The sequence below is a fragment of the Eretmochelys imbricata genome, chromosome 1 (genome assembly GCF_965152235.1).
Source record: "Eretmochelys imbricata isolate rEreImb1 chromosome 1, rEreImb1.hap1, whole genome shotgun sequence".
NCBI classification, from domain to species: domain Eukaryota; kingdom Metazoa; phylum Chordata; order Testudines; family Cheloniidae; genus Eretmochelys; species Eretmochelys imbricata.
Window position 1 is genome coordinate 68,120,606 of NC_135572.1, and position 19,902 is coordinate 68,140,507.

The window sequence follows — 19,902 nt, forward strand, 5'->3', positions numbered from 1 at the left end:
GCAAGATGCTCTCCCCATGAGTATGCATGTTACTATTGTTATTAGCATTGTTTTCTATTTGTATTTTGGTAGAGCAAGTGATATGTTTTGTGATGCCCTCATACACAGGGAAATATGGCTGCCACCCCAAAGAGCTTAGTCCTGGATGCACAAAAGGAGTTAAGCATGGTGACACCTAACTTCTATGAAATCACTGAAATTTGCAAAGCCAGAGTGATGCACCTATGGTCCTAAACAGTGAATGAGGAGAGACAGATGCCTCATGGTCTGACACAAGGACCGCATGGCAGCCTGGTTATACTGCTGGCAGAGCAGCTAGATCTGGACCTTTCCGACAGCCCACCGTCTCCGTGACTCATACAGGAGCTTGTGCTGCTGCCAATACTCCCCAAAAATAGCAAACATCTGGGGGAAATTCAAGGCCTGTAATCATTTGGTATTAAAGCACCAGTGGGAAGCACAGGCATGAGGAGGGAGAGAGACACTGACAGAGACATAAAGATGATCAGACAAGTGAGTGGGAAACATAGAAGACCAAACAAACACATTCACACTGGCCTTCATGGTATAACAGTGATCCAGTCTAGAGCCTGAGACTGGGTTGGGGAGTAGCCTTCAGCCAAGAGTATTGCCTACCAGTGGGGTGAAAGAACCTCCAAACATCTGCTTGCAGGAGACAATACAATGTCATGGCTGACTGAGGGTGTGGTTCCAGCCTAAAACAAAATCTACAGGTGCAATTGAAATCCCCTCCCAGGACAATAGTAGTATCTGGGTCACAACCAAGAATAGCATGGGCAAGTGACTGCAGAAAGGAGACATGATCTCACCCCAGATTAGGGGCATACACAGTAAAAAGATTAAAAGCAATAGTGCTAATGTGTGCTGGGCCAGCTGGAAACACAATCTCTGAGGAACTGTGCCCCTATACCCCAGGAAAAGAGAACAGCTATCCCGGCAGTGACATTGGAGCCATGTCAAGGGGAAGACCGCACCCCACTGGGAGTTCCAGGCATGGAGCTACCACCTAACACAATGCTATCCTCCTCCTCAGGGCACACAACTCCATCAGCCACTGCCAGCAGCTCAGGGGCCTCCAAAGCCTCAGCCCTTTTAGAAATAGTCCCACATAAGTCTGTCTTGCTGGTCTGTCCTTCATCCTCGGTTCTACTTCCTTTGTTGGGAGATACTCCTTCACTTCCAGGACTCATTTCTGTGCAGGCACAAGTGATGAGGTGACAACAGAGGGCTCCTCTGGGAGGGCTACTCCCCTGGACAATGGCAGACACATACGGTGAAGGCGAGAAATAGAATCTGGCAGTGCTGATGCAGACTCTGTCTCCTGCTGGTCCTTTGATGTCCAAGGCCCCTCCCCAATATCCTGGGGTGCCACATTCTTACCAAGGACCCCTAAGCCACCAGTGCATGGGCAGGAACCCCTTAGATGACCAGGGTCACAACACAGCAAGCATTTCATGTTTTCAGAGGTACCAAAGACTGTATAATGTGCCCCATCTATGTGGTATTTAAAACCAGGTTCAAGGGCTGTTCCGGATTATTTAGAACAACATAAACCTGGTGCTGGAAACACATAACATGCCTCACATCTAAGCTAGTGCAGCCTAAGGGAATCGTCCTAACAGCAGAAACTACCTTCCCATAACAGTGATATCATAAAATCATAGAATGATAGGACTGGAAGAGACCTTGAGAGGTCATCTAGTCCAGTCCCCTGCACTCATGGCAGGACTAAGTATTATCTCATTCTAGACCATTTCTGACAGGTGTTTGTCAGACAATAGTGTCTCATTGGGAAAGAAGGGGAGAAACTGTGGGGTGGAGAGGGGAAGGGAGGAGGGAAACCTACTTTAGTAGAGGCAGTAAACAAGGGAAAAACTTAAACAAAAGCCTCCTTGACTCAGAGTCCCTCCTGTATCAAACAATTCACAAACTGCTCCTGGGTCAGGAAAATCACTTCTCAATGCGCTCCTTCTTTGATTCACGTTTAAGACTTGCTCATTCAAGAGGCAGATTTTGTATTAGCACAGCCAGTAACCTTCCCTACACTCAGCAACACGTCCTCCACAGTGCAGGAGAAAGCAGGCACACACCAGACCCAATGCTTGCAGGCCAAACTGCTAAGCTTATCTGAAGTGGACCCCATGGAGGAACCCCACATCTTCCCAAGAAGAAAGGAAGGAACCAACAACACTCTTAAAACAAAGAAATAGTAAGTAACGAAAGAAAAACAGACTCTGAGAAACACAGCTAGTGCACACAGCACATAACAAACACAGACTCACTCTCAAACTCCTAAGAAAGAGAAAGCATGAGAGAGAGAGAGAGAGAGAGAGAGAGAGAGAGACTCTCTAGTCTGGTAATTAGAGCACTCCCCCAGAATGTGGGAGACTCAGGATACAGTCCCCCTGTTCTAATGCTGCTTTTGTTATGCAGGAGAGACTGGGGGAACCCCACACTGGAATATCCCGGTGGTTAGAGCACTGACCTCAAAGGTGAGAGATCACTGATGAAAATCTTCCCCCTTCCCATATGGAGGGAGGACTTGAACTCTGGGGGTGGGATGTGTCTCACATCCCAGGTGACTATCCTAACCACTGGGCTAAAAATATTAGGGAGGTCCTCCTTCTTCCTCACCAGCTGTATGACCTCCCCTGAGAGGCCCGATCTGGTAGCTGTGCTCAGAGGACACCTGCTGAATCAGGCCTGGCAGGTGACTTAGGTGGCCGAATCATCCCCTGGTTTGTGGCGCGCTCTGGGGTTCAGAAGCTAGATAGGTGTCTAGACTCCCAGCGGGCTCTGGGGCTCAGAAGCTAGATAGGTGTCTAGACTCCCAGCGGGAGGCAGCAGTGCATGTGCTCAGAGGCAGAAACTTAGGCACTTAAAGAACGTTTACTGCAAAAACTTAGGTGCTAAGTAAGTTTAGGCACCTACATGGTTCAGTATGAAGTTTGTGCATCACAGTGGTCTCAAAATTGGGACTTAGGTGACTAAAACAGGAATTTAGGCACCTAACTCCTTTTGTGCAGCCCATGTACTCTAAGCTGTTGTCAGCTGTTCACCCACAGTTCCCCATATCCAAACGTTGCTCCTAATGTAACAGTAGGCCTCAACACACACTTGCAGAGACCAGCCCCAAATCAAATATGTCATCATTAATACTGTTTTATTTTCCTTATCTCATGAACAACACCTACTGGGCTATGTTCTATGTATTTCCTGTGCTCATCTCTCAGCTTCATCACCTGAGAGTTCCCTATTGGGAGATCTGCAGTGTCCAGACTGGCATGGAAACTCTGTATTCAATGGTGCCCTTTATAGGGGAGTCAGCATCTGACACTCCTTGGCATCATCCCCACAGCTTCATCATCTAGTGTTGGGCCTCTTCATCTTGGCACCACATGGAGTTTAAAATGCAAGCGACCATGAAGTAAATCCTGCACCTTTCATCCATGTACATATCATGTTTGATGAATCCAAGCAGCTGGGGCCTGATACACCTGTGGTTTATTGGTCATTATAGGATAGGAGCCTTTCTAACAAGTACCTTCATGGCTAGAAAACATCATATGTTAAAGGCCTCATTAAGTTAGCACAGACAGGGATAGCAAGAACCAATGGCTGGAAGATAAAGCCTGGTAAATTCAAATGAGAAAAAAGACATTTTTAGTAGCGAGGACCTTTAACCATGGTAACAAACTATCAAGGGAAGTGGTGGATTCTCCCTTTTTTTTAATATCATCAGATAAGGACTGGATGCCTTCCTGGAAGAGAGACTTTAGCCAAAACACAAGTTATTGGGCTTGACATGGCAGTAACTGGGTGAAATGCAATGGTCTGTGTCATATAGCAGGTCAGACTAGGTGATGACTTCTGGCCTTAAAATCTATGACTGGATGTGTGAATCATAATAATCAGTCTCCATGTCTGTTCTTCCTATGGGAAAGAAGAACAGTTACCTGTATTGCAGAGAATACTGATGTTGCAATAGACCATACAAGTGATGTCTTCTTGTTTTACTTGTCTGTACGCCAAGACGGTGTGCGCTTAGGACACACATGGCTTGTAACTCCATGCAAGCTATTTGTGGACCTACCTGTGTGTTACATTACTGCATTTGGTAAGCAAGATTGTAGCTTCATGTGGGGCAATGCAGGAAGCAGTAGTCTTCACTGCTGGTTTGGAAATGTATAACATCCATGTCCCCAGTGCCTACTGCCAAGTGGCACACAAGGGAAAGCCTGGCCATATTTCAAGCCTAACCGATTTACCCTGTTGTGGCTCTGGAGCCCTGCCAGACGTACTAACCAGGTCTCACAAGAATCATTAAAGGGACAGGTAGGTCTGATTGTGTCTGGCCCCTGAGCAGGTGTGCTGGACAGAGAGGGGAAAAGAGCCTGTCTGTAACCTTTCTGACCTCCCTACTGCATTTACATGCAGCAAGGGAAATCAGTATCTGGCCTGGAGACTATACACATTGAAATAAGCAATAGAAATGGCTGGCAGGAGTGGGTTCTTAGTCTTATTGACCAATATGACAAACACATTAGACCAAAATCTGCTCTTACTTACGTCATTGAATCCTCCTTGACTTCATTGGAAATGCATGACTGTAACTGAGGACAGATTTTGGCCCATTAACTTCATCCTGACATATGCAATCCTATGATCATAGCCACTAAATAGATAATTCCCAGAACATGGGAATACATTACTCTGCCAAATGAGTGGGAAGGGCTACAAAGGGTCTGGTATACAGTGACTATGGAAAAGCGCTCCTCTTTGAATGAAAATGATCAACAATTTATTGTTCCCTGGCTCCCCTTATATAATTAAATTAAATTAAACAGAGAAGAGCCATGTGAATACTGGAGGTCTTTCAGCATATACAAATACAAATGTAATCTTTGAAGAGAGGTTTGTTGTTATGAGCACATCTGTAGTCATAAATACAGCCTTTGTGAGCATTCAGTAGAGGAATCCTGCAAATATTGATCTCTGCATATAAGCTGCTTTAACATTTTTGTTTGTTTGTTTCTTTAATTATCCGTGAAATGTATTTATTATTCCTTTATAAGTTTTTTTCCTGAGTTCATGGGACCTTTTCTGTTCGTATTAAATCTCTATTAGTAAGACCTATCCTGCAGTCATTTGGCAAAATGTAATTTGGCAGTTTGCCTGAATAAGAAGTGCCAGACTCTGGTTCTTAAGTAAATTATATACTGCTCCTATAGTACTTGCAGCTTGTCATATGTAAAGTTAACTTCTTTGAAGTGATGCAAAGTTGCAGGAATTCTTTTGTACCACCCTGCCTTTCTTTCTTAGGGCCCAGCTCTACCCTCACACATAACAGTGCTACCAGCTCTCATGATTTTATTGTGATTCTCATTATATTTAGGGTGCATATTTTAAAGCTCTACCTTCTGGAATCAGGTTATTACCTTAGAATCTCAGCTTTTATCTAAATAAAATATTAAATTTCTTGCCTCCAAGGTTGTGGAAAAGAGCTTGAAAGCATAAAACCTAATTACTTCAGCACCAAAACGGAAATAAAAAGACAAAACGAAAGGTGTTATTTTAAAATCTCCTGATTTTCAAGCTAATCTCTTTATTTTCCGGGGTGTTGACAATGCTGATGGCATTCCCTCTGAAGGTAATAGACTCTGTGCCCATGTACATGAATGCAGAAACTGACTCCTCATCAGCCAGGTCCTGCACTGCCTCCACATCTAAAATTCTCATTGAAAATGAGTTTTCCTTGAGTGAATATGGCAGGTTTGGTCCTCCAGTGCCCTTATTTCTCTGATAATATGAGGATGAGCATTATAAACACTACAAAGCAGTGGTCCATAAAGTATTAGCACAGAGAACTAGCCAGTAACATTCTCCCTCCCTACCTCAGATACAGGCATCCAGGCTGTTCATTGCAAAGAAATGCCTGGATTGTTGAATGACTTTTCAAAAAGGAGGAGGAAGCAGGCCAGCCTCACTTCCTCCACTAGGGGATGCTGCCTAAAGAAGGTGAGAGAAGAAAGATGTTTAAGGAATTAGAGAGAAGAAATGGGACCAGGTGGAGCAGGGGGCACAAAGGAAGAGAGAAGAAAAGAACAGAAGAAAAGGAGATTAAATGATGAGCAAACCCCATCAGTATAATTACTGATAAGGACAAAACACTTATTACACAAAAGAGAGCTAAATATCCAGAAATACTTTCCTAATGTGACTTTTCTGTGTAAAAAATTGCTGTATATACCCCAGGATGTTATCCAATCAAAAATGGGAGGGGAAGAGTCCTTTAGACAATCTCTCTGACAACATGTGGTCTACGCTATGGGAAAGTTTGAGAGCGGTTGCTATAGATAAAACAATTCATTCAGATACTATAGAGTGGTGATTGCTACAAAAATGGCTATAAATAAATAAAGGCACAGATGGCCTGTGTTGGAGATAGGAAACTGCAACATTCCCCTTGTGGGGTTTCCTCTGAATCAATCTATTATGAGGATGGGCTAGATTGTCTTTATCCATCTCCCCTTTCAGCTCCTTCCAACTCCTGCAAAGGGAAAAAAAACTGACCAAGGCTTTGACTCACAAAATCCATGTTTGTGAAATCTACTTTTGCCAATGAAGGTTCTGATGTTGTAGCTGAACTCAATGTGGATCTGTGTGGGTGCAAGCAGTCCACTTGTGCGCCATCAACTGCAAGTTTGCAACCTTAGACCCTGGTCCTGCAATGTCCCACTAACATCAATATAGCTGCTCACTTTGCATACAGGTAAGCACAGGCTTACAAGTTCATAACCTACCATTATATTATCCAGTATTACATGATCTTGTGATGAAAGTCCAGTTAATACACTTGAGGGGATAGAACTAAAGTTGCTGTGGGAGCTTTAACTCAACATTTCTTGAGTTGTGGGTTTAAATCTCATCCGTCATGTTGCAGTCATGCATTCATCTGAGGCAGGGAAGAATAAATAGGGAGAAAGCAAAATAAGAGAACAGAAGAAGAAAGCAATCAGTCTATTTTTGTCTCCAGTCAGAGCGGCTGGCCTCTTTAAAGGGAGATGTGTCCCAGCCCCATCTGTGATATGTTTAACTCACCTTCTAGGTGAAGAGAATGAGTAATGCTACATGACAGGCAGGTGATGTGGTTAAAATCAGGTCTCTGGGGTTTAGAAGAGAGAGGCCTTTGGCGCCTGGAGAGAGGAGAATGCCTGTTGAGTTCAGAGACCCAATACCAGCTAGAAAGGCTAGAGTGCAGAGAACAAGTAGTGGGAGGAAAAGCCTCACCTGGAAGTTTTGTGTTTCCTTTTCAACTTCATATAAACCAGGCCACAAGAAGGGGTATTATTAAACACAAGACAGCTTTTGTGGATTATTGAGGAGTTCAAGAGGGGAAACGGAGGCACTGGTGAGCATGACCCTAGAGTATGTCTACACTTACTGTGGATCGATGCTGCCACGATCAATCCACCGGGGGTCGATCTAGTGGGTCTAGTGAAGATCCGCTACATCAACCACAGATCACTCTCCCACTGACTCCGGTGTTCCATTGGAAGGAGAAGCGTAAGGTAAGTCAATGGGAGAGTTTCTCCTGTTGACCCAGCAGAATGTAGACACCGCAGTAAGTTGACCTAAGCTGCGTCAACTCCAGCTGCGTGAATAATGTAGCTGGAGTTGACGTAACTTAGGTCGACTTAACCTCATAGTGCTCCTAGAGTGGGTTGAAGTCACCCAGCGACATCTCTACAGGTGTGCTTGGGATTGACGTGTACTTACGGAGCAGAGAGGAGACTTATGTAACTTCAGGGGCAAAGGTGATAGTGGCTTCAGCCTTTTCTAAGGGCAGGAAGCTTTTGTTGTTTTGTAAATGCTGCAACATCATTTAACACAGATTTTTATCAGACCTCTGCATGTGAGCAGGGAGGCAAAATTTATATCATATTCTGCCCTTTTGCACATCTATGTCTGGCTGTGGGCAACATTTCTCTCATTATTCTGAGTTCTTCGAGGTCTCTGTGTCAAGCCAGTTAAAACCTCAATTTCCTTTCATCCCTCTCAGAGTCCACGAAAGAGCACGGCTATCGATAGAACTCCCATACAAAGGTGCCTGAAATGCAGTTGATAAAAAGACAGGAGGAAAGATCCCTGCCATTACTGGGCCATTACTTTTTTTATATAGATAGTAACAACCCCGCCAGTTCAAGCTAAAACAGTTTACCTCATGCTCCCTGCTCAATTTCCTTTTTACTCAGTTTATTTTTTTAAAAAAATATAATGTATTTGTTTCCATATTAGGAAATTTATATTATTTATCTACTGATTTCTAATGGAGCCATCACCGTAGTAGCACGGTGTCATGTGGAAGAGTTAGTAGCAGCATTATCACAGACCAGTTTCAACCATATTTTATGCCTCTCCCTAGGATATATTGGCTTTTTGCAGGATCACTTTTGATATTGATTTCAAAAGAGATGCTGCCAGATGGTTTTTATTATGCTTAGAAATATAAATATATAAAGGAATGTGCTTCATTACCAAATATATAAGGGGGAAAATGACGTAACAGAATCCAATCCCAGAGAACAAAACCTTGCCAGGAATTGCTTATTGTGTTTGTAAATTAGGGCTGGGGAAAGTAAACACTAAAGTCTAGATTCTCCTCTCACATTGATATTTTACTCCAATGTAACTCCATTGGAGTAAATGGAGTAACTCTTTCTTTACATCTGTGTAAGTAAGAGGAGATTCAGAACCATACTTTTATGGACCACTAAATATATATAATATACATGTATATTTCTGGTCTTTGCCAGAGTCAAAAGTCTGAGATCACTTTGTTTGCTGACTGGTGCTACAGGAAGAGGTAACAGGAACAAATGTGTGTATTTAAATACACTGTGATTTTATTTCCATCCTGACAATGTCACCTTAAGAGCTGGCAATGTCAGGGGCATGCTGCAAAGGTATATAAAGGGAAGTCTACTTTGATATTTCATTTTGGTGAGATGGCTAGAATTGTGTGGACCAGACTCTCCCTCTGGGTGTTTCTGTTCCACTGTTCCTTCCCCTCGGATGTCTTTCTTCTTCCTGTACCCCTGCTTGTCCCCTTCCTCCAGGTGCCTTTCTCCTTTATCATGAATTTTCTGACCCACAGCAAGAAAAAAAATGTTGTTCCTCCATTTGATAATCTCACTCTATTGTCTGTTCCATTTCTCCTGTTAAATCAACAAAGCACTATATAACTTTCTTTTTATCTGTGTGATATTATAGTTATCAGAAGCAGATATATTGTTGCCAACCCCAAACATTCACAATTCATGTGTCAGGACCCCCAAAACCATGAGATTGTCTTAAGAATCATGAAGGGTTTTTTTTTAAAAAAAAATAATATATTTGGGGTTCTTTTCTTTTCGGTTTCTGAGCCTTTAGGGTGTACTCGGATCACATTTTCTAGATTTTTTTCCCTCCATCCAGGAGGGCTAGAATGTTTTTGTATTTTAAATGGAAGCTGGGAATCCCTTGTAAATGTAATACTCCAGGAGTTGTGGATATAAAAAACCCAGGGACTGTTGCGAGACTTGCAATGAAATTGTGAGAGTTGACAACACTGCAGATAGAAGTGTGAGTGCATTTGTGTAGATGCCTGTGTTCATTTGCATATACGTATTGTGACAGGTCGAGCCAGATGGCTATAGGAGAGTGATCCTATTGTGATCCGGGAAGTGGGCGGGTGAAGGGTCCGTGCGTAGGTCCCAGGTGCTCTCCTTCCTTCGGGAGTCTCCACCCAGGACCAGGCACTCATGAGGATCCAAGGTCCCAGATGCCCCTCCTTGCTGGGCTAAGGGGCAGTCCCTCTGGACATGCCCCATCACCCGGCAGAGGTAGCACCGGGCCTCCCCCGTAGAGTAATGCACCCGGTAATGGGCCCCCTAGTAGGGGACCAGGAAGGACACCTCGAGCGCCTCTCCATCACGCGCCGCCGGTGGCAGTTGAAGCTGCACTTGCCAGCGGAACGAGAGTACGTGACAGAGGGCGGGGTCTTTGCAGCCCAATGGGAAAGGGTTGATCACAGAGATGGGTTTTCCCAGGGTGGAGAGGGCGGGTAACAGGGCGGCATTGGGAAGAAAGGGAGGGACAGAGGTCAGGACCAGGCGGACGCCCAGGTCCTCTAATGGCTCCAGGGGGATGAACACCACCCGCCCCACTGCCAGGCCCTTTTCCACCGCTTCCTGGGTGGCGGCCTCCGATGCTAGGAAGAAGATGACCTTTCCATAGATTTTGGAGGCCGCCACAATGGTCGTGGGCCCCACTACCCTCGCCAATGCCCGCACATAGGTCTCCATGTGGGGCGAGGTTGGCACCAGGAGGCAACAGATGCCGTGCTTCCTGGTCATGGTGGGAAAGGAGCCCCGGCCGCTATAGATGGTAGCGGAGGCGGTGGGCGGGAGAGATGACGTAGTTGCAGGCGGGGGGGGGGCTGCAGCCACCTGGGCATACGCCCTGGGGCTGGGGGAGGGACACCCGCAGAGCTGGTGGAGGGAACAGCGGGGAGGGACGCCGCAGCCGGAGCTGTGGCCACGGCAGTGGGGGCAGCCCCTGCCATGGAGAGCCTGGTCTTTTTAGCAGGGCCCTTCCCCTTCGTCTTACCCTGGCCTTTCCCGCCGGCTGGGGGGGCTCCCCCAGGATCTGAGGGGGGGAGGGACGTGGCAGCAGCGGAGGTCACCCCAGTGCCCACCGTTGCTGGCGCCCCAGCGGGGGCGGTGGCAGGTGGTTCGGCGGCAGCAGCGGAGTTAGAGGCTTGGAGGGGTGACGGAAGGGCAGGCGGGGGAGGGGCAGCTGGGGCTGCTGGAGGGGCCCCACCCATCTCGTCCCCCGCAATCATGAGCAGGGAGGGAAGGGGAGACACCAGAAGGAGGAAGGGAAAGGGGAAGCAGGTTGACCACTCCTCCCCCCTAGGGTGCAGACATGGGAGGAGAGTGCCAAAAGGCTGGACAGGGGGACAAACCAGGGGTTAGGGGTCAGTCGCCGACACGGGGTGGAATTCCAGCTCCTCTAGCTGCACTAGGGGTGGGGGGGATACAATAGCATTGTGGGTGCAGTGAAAGGGGTTTAAACTAAAATGGGGAGTTGCACAAGCGCATGGGAGAGGGCACGGGCCCACGGAGCAAGGGGCTGAGCGGGCTGGGGTTAGGGCAGGGAAACCAAGGGGCTAGCTTTAGAGGCTGGGGTGGGGCAAACAAACAAAGGCTGCAGAGGGAAATGGGTGGGGCAGGCAAACAAACTGAAGCTAGTAACAGGGGGTGGGGCTGCAAAGGGCAAATGGGGAAGGTAACAAGGGAAAAAGCTGTGAGGTGGGCAGTCCGGGGAGGGGGGCATATGTGCCCACATGCGCTTGCACAAAGTCAATTTGGCTGGCTGCTGCTTCTGGCCCAAAGGGTGGAATCAGGGCGTGGCAAGCCAAGCAAGCAGCTGAGTCCACAGGCAGGAGCTGAGGCAGATGGTAAACATCCAGTGGGGATAGTGGAGGGGGCAGCGGTGGTGGTAGTGGTGGGGGTTGGGGGGGACACACAGATGGATCAGGGGGCAGCTCCACGCCATACCCCCTGTGTCCCTACAAACACAGTCAAGACCCCCACCACAAGAGCACAGTTTGAAAGATACTCAGTCTTTAGGCCCCCTCCAGGGTGGTCTGCAAAGTCTCTAGGTGCTCCCCCACTGGTAGATGGTCCTTTTCTTCTCCTCCTTGGGGCTTCAGCAGCTCCAGGCAGCAGACTCCGCAGCAGCAGCTCCAGGAACTCCAGGTGGTGGTCCAGACAGGCAGAAAGGACTCCTCTCAGGTGTTGGTGGTGTCCACAGCATCCACGGCTGGGGCTGGGGTCTCTCACTCCCCCCCTCTGAGGGGCAGGCCAGCAGGCCCCCCCACCAAGGGGCTCCAGTTGGCGCAGTAGCAGCACCTGAGGGTGGGGGGTCCACCAGCCAGCCAGCCAGCAACCAGGTAGCAGAGAAGGGGGGTGGGTGGTATCTGGCTCAGCCAGGGGAGTAGCTGGGGCAGCAGTCGCCGCAGGCAGAGCCCAGGGCCTAGCAGCAGCAGCAGGAGTAGCAGCCCTCTCACTCCAGGCTAGAAGGCTACAGGAGAGAGATTTTTTTTTAAATTCTCTTTTAATTAAAAAATTATCCCAAACTGAGGGGTGTGACAGGGTTGGGCCAGATGGCTATAGGGGAGTACTTTTTTTTTTATTTGCATAACACACTTACAAAACAAAACAACAGAATATGCAATGTGTAACACAGCAACCAATCACAATTGTTTTCTCATTAGCTTCAGGGGAGGCAAGTGTTCAAGCTTGCCTGGGCCCAGAGTGGGGGGCTTCCTCGACTCTCATGGTCTTCCACCCTTCTGAGTTACCTGGTGGTCCAGAGCGAGGGGGCTTCATTGACTCTCAAGGTCTGCCACCCCCTCGAGTTACCTGGCGCCGCGCCCGAGTGTCACCAACAATTCCCTCCTCTGAAAGCACCCAACAAAAGGGGCAGGCTGTGGGGTGGACAACCCGGGGGGGGAGGGCACGTGCACCCACGTGTGAAAGACCCCTCTAAGGTGGTGGTGTCCGCAGCAGCAGTGGCTGGGGCTGGGGTCCCTTACTCTCTCCCCAAATCAAAGGGTCAAAACAGAGGCAGCCGGACAGGGACACCGAGCAGAGGGCCTCAAACAGCGTCCACCGCTCCTCAAAGACATCAAGAGAGTCGGTGGACACCACCCAGAAGAACTCCGCCTGGATACGTGAACGGACCGAGGATCGGAAAACGGCCCCACAGTCACAGGAAACTCCATCGGCCAACCTCCTCTCTCTGGTTTTATAGATGGCCGTTTTAGCCAGGGCCAGGATGAGGTTAACTAGGAGATCCCACGACTTTGTGAGGCCACGGATGGGGAGTGCATAAATAAAAAGGTGAGGGGAAAAATGCAACCAAAAACTTAATAAAAGATTTGTGAGGAGCCGGAACAGGGGCTGCAGCCTGGCGCACTCCAAATATACGTGTGCCAGGGTTTCCCTCACACCGCAAAAGGGACAGGTATCTGGGATGGGGTTGAACTGCGCCAAGTACGTGCCCGTGCTCACAGCTCCGTGAAAGGAGCCGCCAACTGATGTCCCCGATGGGCCTCGGAACCAAGGTGGAATATAGGCTGGCCCACTGGGGCTGCTCACTCTCCAAAGGTGGCAGAAGATTTCACCACTTTGTGTTGGGGTGGGACACTAGGGTGAGGGCGTGAAGGGTGTGGCGCACGAGCGTGTGATGTTTCCTTGGTGTGGTTTGGAAGCATACCGGCTGCAATTCATGCAGCCGGCTGGCCGTAAAGGGGTGAGGGGGTTGATTGGGTCTACAGGGCAGGGGGTCTAATTAAAAGGTCTGGCGGGCCTGGGGTAGAGGGTGGGTGGGGCATGCCCTCGAGCAGGACCCAATCGAGGTAAGCTCTAGCAGTGGGCAGCAAAGCGGCCTTCACCTCCTGAAGTAAATGCCGGGGGGTACGAGGTCTGGAGAGCCCCATGCCCCGAGCGAGCGTCAGGGGATCCAGCCAGTCTCCCCAGTCGTAGTCCAGGAGGTCTCCGACTCTCATGACTTCTGCCAGGATCAAGCTCTGGCGCACCAAGCGGGACTCCGCCACCTGCACACGGAGCTGGGGGTTGTGTAGCAGGAGCTCCGCGAGGAGATCTGCCCCCTCGGTGGCCGCCATGGACCTGCTCATTAAAAACTGTTTCCAAGTCCAGAGGAGGTCCTGGTAGAAGACCGGCAGCCTGGAGAGGTCTCGCAGAAGACCTCCCGGCCAGAGATAAATGAGCTGCCGGTCATATCGGAGCCCTCAGATACTGGCGCACGCCATCCCGCGCCGCACGCTCCACGCCGAACTGCCTGCACTATAAAGGAGCCTCTGTAGGGCCTGGAGGCGGAAGATGCGGACCTGAGTGTGCAGACACTTCAGGCCCTGTCCTCCTTCCTTCAGGGGTAGATGAAGAACCCATACAGTGCATTCCTGACCAAAAGAACCCCAGAATCGAAATCCGGAGGTTGGTCAGGAAACCCGGGGCTGGGACCAGGGTGTTGAGCCGATACCAGAGCTTGGACAGGACTAGTTGATTAAGCACCAGCGCTCTCCCATGAAGGGAGAGACATCGGAGTAGTCCCGTCCATTTCCGGAGCCGCTCTATCACCCCGCCCTCTAAATTTTCCCAGTTCTCCGGCGGAGAGGGATGCGTGGCAGAAAGGTGAACGCTGAGGTAGAGCAGCAGACCCACGCTCCACTGGATGGTCTGAAGCGCGGGTGGGAGGGAGCTCGCCTGCCACCAGTCTCCTACTGCCAAGCCAGAGCTCTTGACCCAGTTGACCCGGGCAGAGGAGGCTGCCGAATAGATGACGTGGCAAGCCTCCACTTGCGCCAAGTCGCCCGAGTCCTGGACCATGAGGAGCACGTCATCAGCGTACGCCGACAGGACCAGCTGCAGCTCCGGCTCCCGCAGCACCAACCCTGTCAACCTCCTGCGGAGGAGGCAGAGGAAGGGCTCGATCGCCAGAGTGTACAGCTGGCCCGAGAGTGGGCACCCCTGCCATACTCCTCACCCGAAGCTTACTGGTTCGGTCAGGGTCCAGTTGAGCTTAACCAGACATTCCGCGGAGGCGTACAGCACTCGGAGAAAACCCACAAACTGGGGTCCGAAGCCAAACGCTCGCATAGTGTTCAGGAGGTACCATGGTCTACCCTATCGAACGCCTTCTCCTGATCTAGGGACAGGAGAGCGAACGACAGACTGTCTCTACGCCCGAGTTCTAACAGGTCCCGAAACAGAAATAGGTTATCAAAGATACTGCGGTCCCGGACAGTGTAGCTCTGGTCTGGGTGGATCACGTCCACCAGCACAGACCCAAACCGCAGTCTATGATTTTGTAGTCCGTGCTGAGGAGCGAGACGGTACGCCAATTTTGTAAATCGCGGAGGTCCCCCTTCTTCGGCAGTAAGGAGAGCACAGCTCGCCTGCGTGAAAGAGGGAGCACCCCGCTCTGCAGAGACTCAGCCCAGACGGTGACTAGGTCTGGGCTGAGGACGTCCCAAAACACATGGTAGAACTCCATGGTCAGCCCGTCCATGCCTGGAGACTTATTAGTGGGCATACGATGGAGGGCCTCCGAGAACTCGGCCAGAGTGAGAGACAACTCTAGCCGGTCTCAGTCGCTCGCGCTGACTGTAGGGAGCTCCTCCCAGAGCACTCTGCAAGCGCCAGGGTCAGTCAGATCTGGGGAGAAAAGACTTGCGTAGAAGGCTCGGGCCCTCCCACACATCTCCACCGGTTCCGTGAGGGGGGTGCCATCTTCTGCCAGGAGGCAGGTGAAGTGTTTCTTGGCCCCCCTCGTTTTCTCCAGGGCATAGAAGAAGCGGGAGCCACGATCCATCTCCTGAAGGAGGCAGATGCGGGCTCGAACAAAGGAGCCCCGGGCCCGATGGTTCTCGAGGGCCCAGAGCTCCTCCCGCTTCTCCCGGCACGCTCCGCAGAGGAGCGGGTCCTCGGGGCTGGCGGCCAGACGCCTCTCCAGCTCTAAGACCTCCCGTTCCAATTGCTCTATCGCCGCATTTCTCTGTCGGCTGGTGCCCTGGGTGTAGTCATGGCAGAAAAGCCTGGCGCGCACCTTCCCCAGGTCCCACCATTGCCGCGCCGAGAGAAAGGCATGCCGCTGCCCTTGCCAGGCCAGCCAGAATTCCCAGAAGGACGTCACAAAGCTCTCATCCTCCAACAGGCTGTTGTTAAAATGCCAGTAGATTGGCCCCAGCCTCACCGCACAGAGGGAAGCTGTCACGGTGGCTAGATGATGGTCAGAAAATAGGGCCAGCCGAATGCTGGAGGAGTGGGCTCGTGAGAGATGGAAGCGTGATAAATAAATGCGGTCCAACCGGAAGTGGCTCGACTGATGGGCTTCCACCCAGACAAAGGTGAACGTGGAAGTGTCATCCGGGTTGTGGTCGCGCCAGATGTCCACTAGAGAGTGATGTTCGATTATCTCCCCGAGCGGTCCTGTTCCTCGAGGGTGGTATTAAAGTCCCCTCCCAGGACCAGGCACTTGTGAGATTCTAAGGTGCCGAGGAAGGCGGACGCCCGCTGGTAGAATTGTAGCCGCTCCGGGCCCAATGTCGGGGCATAGACGTTAACGAGGTTAACCACGAGCCCCTCCATACAGACCCGGAGATGCAGCAGGTGACCCGGCATGGCCTCGGCAACCCCTAGCACCTCGGGCTGCAGGTCGGGGGAGAATAGGGTCGCCACTCCAGCCTGTCGAACCGTGGCATGGCTAAAGTAGACCCTGTCCCCCAACTCCAGCCGTCAACTGTCTTCGGTGGTCGTGTCCGTATGGGTCTCCTGCAGGAAAACCATAGAGTACCCTCCCTCCCGAAGGAAGGAGAGCACCTGGGGCCTGCGGAGAGCCATCCTATAACCCCGGGTATTCAGTGTTGCAATGGTGAGAGGTGTCATGGGGAGAGTCGGGGGGGTCCTCACTGGCAGGGACGCTCGCATCTCCCAGCGGGCCGCGCAGCAGTCCGTGACCCATCCCGTAGGTGAGTAATTGTTCACAGAAGACGCAGACCCGCCAGTAGGCCACGGCATCCTGCTTCCCTGTCCCTTTACCTTCCCCCATGAGAAAATTTGAGAAAAGTCCCCTCATCACTGGAGAGCAAGCTGTACCTTGTTGCAGGAGCCACGGACATCCTCTAAAAACTTCCGCAGCTCTCCTTGTAGCTCATGGGGGGGTGGGGTTACGGTTTCCTGGTTGTTCCCTGGCGGGGCCCTTGGTGCAGCCCTGTGGTCCACTAAAACGGACAAGAAGGGTGCGCACCCCCAACAGGGTGCCTGATGGGCTGGAGCTTCTAGGCCCGCCTCAAGTTCTGGGGCGATAGGGGGCGGTGGAGGGAAAATAGCAGCTCCTAATGGGTCAGGGCAGGAGAACACAAAGGCCGCTCCCTGGGGGTCATCAGTTGGGAAAGGGAAGGAGACAGCCCCGGGGGCGGCAATGACATTGCAGGAGGTAAATTGGATAGGGGTAGGGGCAGGGGCAGGAGCAGGGGCAGGGGCAGAGGCGAGGTTCTGGGTTTCGGGAGGCAAGCAGCTGGATGGTGGCGCCTCCCGATCAGGCTCAAGTGTTAAGGGGGTGGGGAGGAAGCTCTCAGTGACACTGGGCACATGCTCTGTGGTGGATTTAGTGGCCACAGCATCAGGAGGTGGATGATCTTCTGTAGGGCCCCCGCCCGGGAAGGAAGTCGATTGCTCTGCACCAATGGGGGGTGCCCCTGGTGACTCGTGCCCCGGCTGCGTGGCGCCGGCTGTCATCTGAACAGGCTCAGTGGTCATCAGTGGGGTGCCATCAGCGGCTGGGTCAGTGGAGGAGTCCAGGGGCTCCTTGGAGGTGGGAGCGGAAGCAGCAGTTAAGGGGAGGGAGCATGGGGAAAAGAGGGATGGAGTGAGGTCGTCCAGATCGAGATTTGCTGGCAAAAGGTCATCCTCCCCCTGGGCGACCGGGGTCAGATCTAAGGCCTCAATCTCCTCGAACATGGAGGAGAGGACACTTTCCGCCGCCCCGGGGTTGTCCCGGGCAGCACCCGCCACGATGGTTGCCTCGGGGTTTGCGGGGGCTTCGGGTAGCGTCAGGACAGAAGGGGCTCCCTCGAGGGTCTCGGAGGGGAGGGTCTCCTGTGGAGGGGAGTCACTACCCTCCGGTGCTGCCACGTCTTTCCCGGCTGACACCGGTGGATGGGACGCACTCGTGGGCAAAGCGGAAGGTTCGGCATCGGTGCCCCCTTCCTGGTCTTCCGGGGGGCCTCCGCCTCAGGTAGATGAGGCAGAGCTCGAGCCTTCCGCTTGCCTCGCTTCCCCTGGACTAGGGCCCAGCCCTCCATGGCATCATCTGGGGGCTGGTTAGCAGGGGTTGTGTCAGGGGGTAAAGGTGATGGCTCAGGGACTTGGGGGGCGGGAACGGTGGGGCAGCATAAGGGAGGGAGAATTCTCCCTGGGGCAGGCTCTCTCCCATGCCTGGTGGTATCTCTGCCACACCCTCCTCCATAGGCCCCGCTAGATTGTCAGCAGCAAGGGTGGGGCTCTCCCGCTCGTCTGGGCGTTGTAGGGGAGGTGCCCCTTGGGCCTGAGCGGGAGTAGCGGTGGAGGAGGAGGCAGGTTCCGAAGAGGAGGGGGCAGGTCGGCAATGATGGGGCCGTTGTCCTGCCGGGTCTCGGGGATCCCAGGTGCCCCTCCTTGCCAGGCTAAGGGGCAGTCCCTTCGGACATGCCCCGACGCCCAGCAGAGGTAGCACCGGGGTTCCCCCATGGAAAAGTACGCCCTGTAACGGGCCCCCTGGTGGGGGAGTAGGAAGGACCCTTTGAGTGCCACTCTGTCACGTGCCGCCAATGGCAGTAAAAGTTGCACTTGCTGGCGGAAGGAAAAAAATGTGACGGAGGGTGGGGTCCTTGCAGCCCAACGGGAGAGGGCTGATAACAGAAACAGGTTTCCCCAGAGTGGAAAGGGTGGGTAGCAAGGCAGCACTGGGGAGAAAAGGGGGGACAGAGGTCAGGACCAGGCGGACGCCCAGGTCCTCTAGCAGCTCTAGGGAGACAAACACCCTTCTCACCGCCAGGCCCCTCTCCACCGCTTCCTGGGTGGCAGCCTCCGATGCTAAGAAGAAAACGACCTTCCCGTACATTTTGGAGGCCGCCACAATGGCCGAGGGCCCCACCACCCTCGCCAACGCCCACACGTAGGTCTCCACTTGGGGCGAGGTGGGCACCAGGAGGCATTGGACACTGTGCTTCCTTGTCATGGTGGGAAAGGGGCCCCGGCTGCTATTGATGGTGGCGGAGGCGGTGGGCGGGAGAGATGACGAGGCAGCAGGCGGAGGGGCTGCCACCGCCCAGGCATACATCTTGGGGGCTGAGGGAGGGACATCCGCAGAGCTGGTGGAGGGGGCAGCGGGGGAGGACGCCGTGGTTGGTGGCGGGGCTGCAGCAGTGTGGGTGGCCCCTGCCATGGAGGGCCTGGTAGTTTTAGTGGGGCCCTTCCCCTTCTTCTTGCCCTGGCCTTTTCCACCAGCTGTGGGGGCTTCCCTAGAATCTGGGGAGGCGATGGGCATGGCAGTGGCGGAGGTCACCCCGCTGCCCTCCATTGCCGATGCCCCAGCGGTGGCGGTGGCAGGTGATTAACAGGAGTTGGGGTCAGGTAAAAAGGGACAAGCTGTGGGGTGGACAATTCGGGGGGTGGGGGGTGCACATGAACCACCGTATGCTTGTCCAGAGAGTCCTGTTTGGTTGGCTGGTGCTTCTTGCCCATGCGGTGGAATCAGGGCGAGCAGCTAAGTCCAGAGGCAGATGTTAAACAGCCAGCAATGACAATGGAGTGTGGGGGGGGTGAAGATGGTAGTGTGGTGGTTCGGAGGACACAGATGGATCGGGGGGCAGCTCCGTGCCCCCCGCCCCGTGTCCCTACAAACACAGTCAAGACACAGTCAAGGCCTCCCCCCACATGAGAGCACAGTTCAAATATTACTCAGTCTTAGGCCCCCTCCATGGCGATTTGTAAATTCCCCGGGCGGTGTTCCTCCAGTAGTCGGCTGTTTCTCTTTCTCTCTGTTCCGGGCTTTCTCCGCAGTTGCAACATTCCAGAAATGCTGGAGCAAGTGATAAGAGTCCCTCTCGACCGGAGACGGGTCCACAGACAAACAACAAGTGGCTGGGTCTGGGGGCTGGGTCCTTCCACTCCCCCACTCTGGGGAACCGGGCCGGCAGGCCCCCCCTTTCTTGGTGGGGGGTTTCAGCTGGAGCAGCAGTATCGTCCGAGGCCAGCACTCTAGCAACAG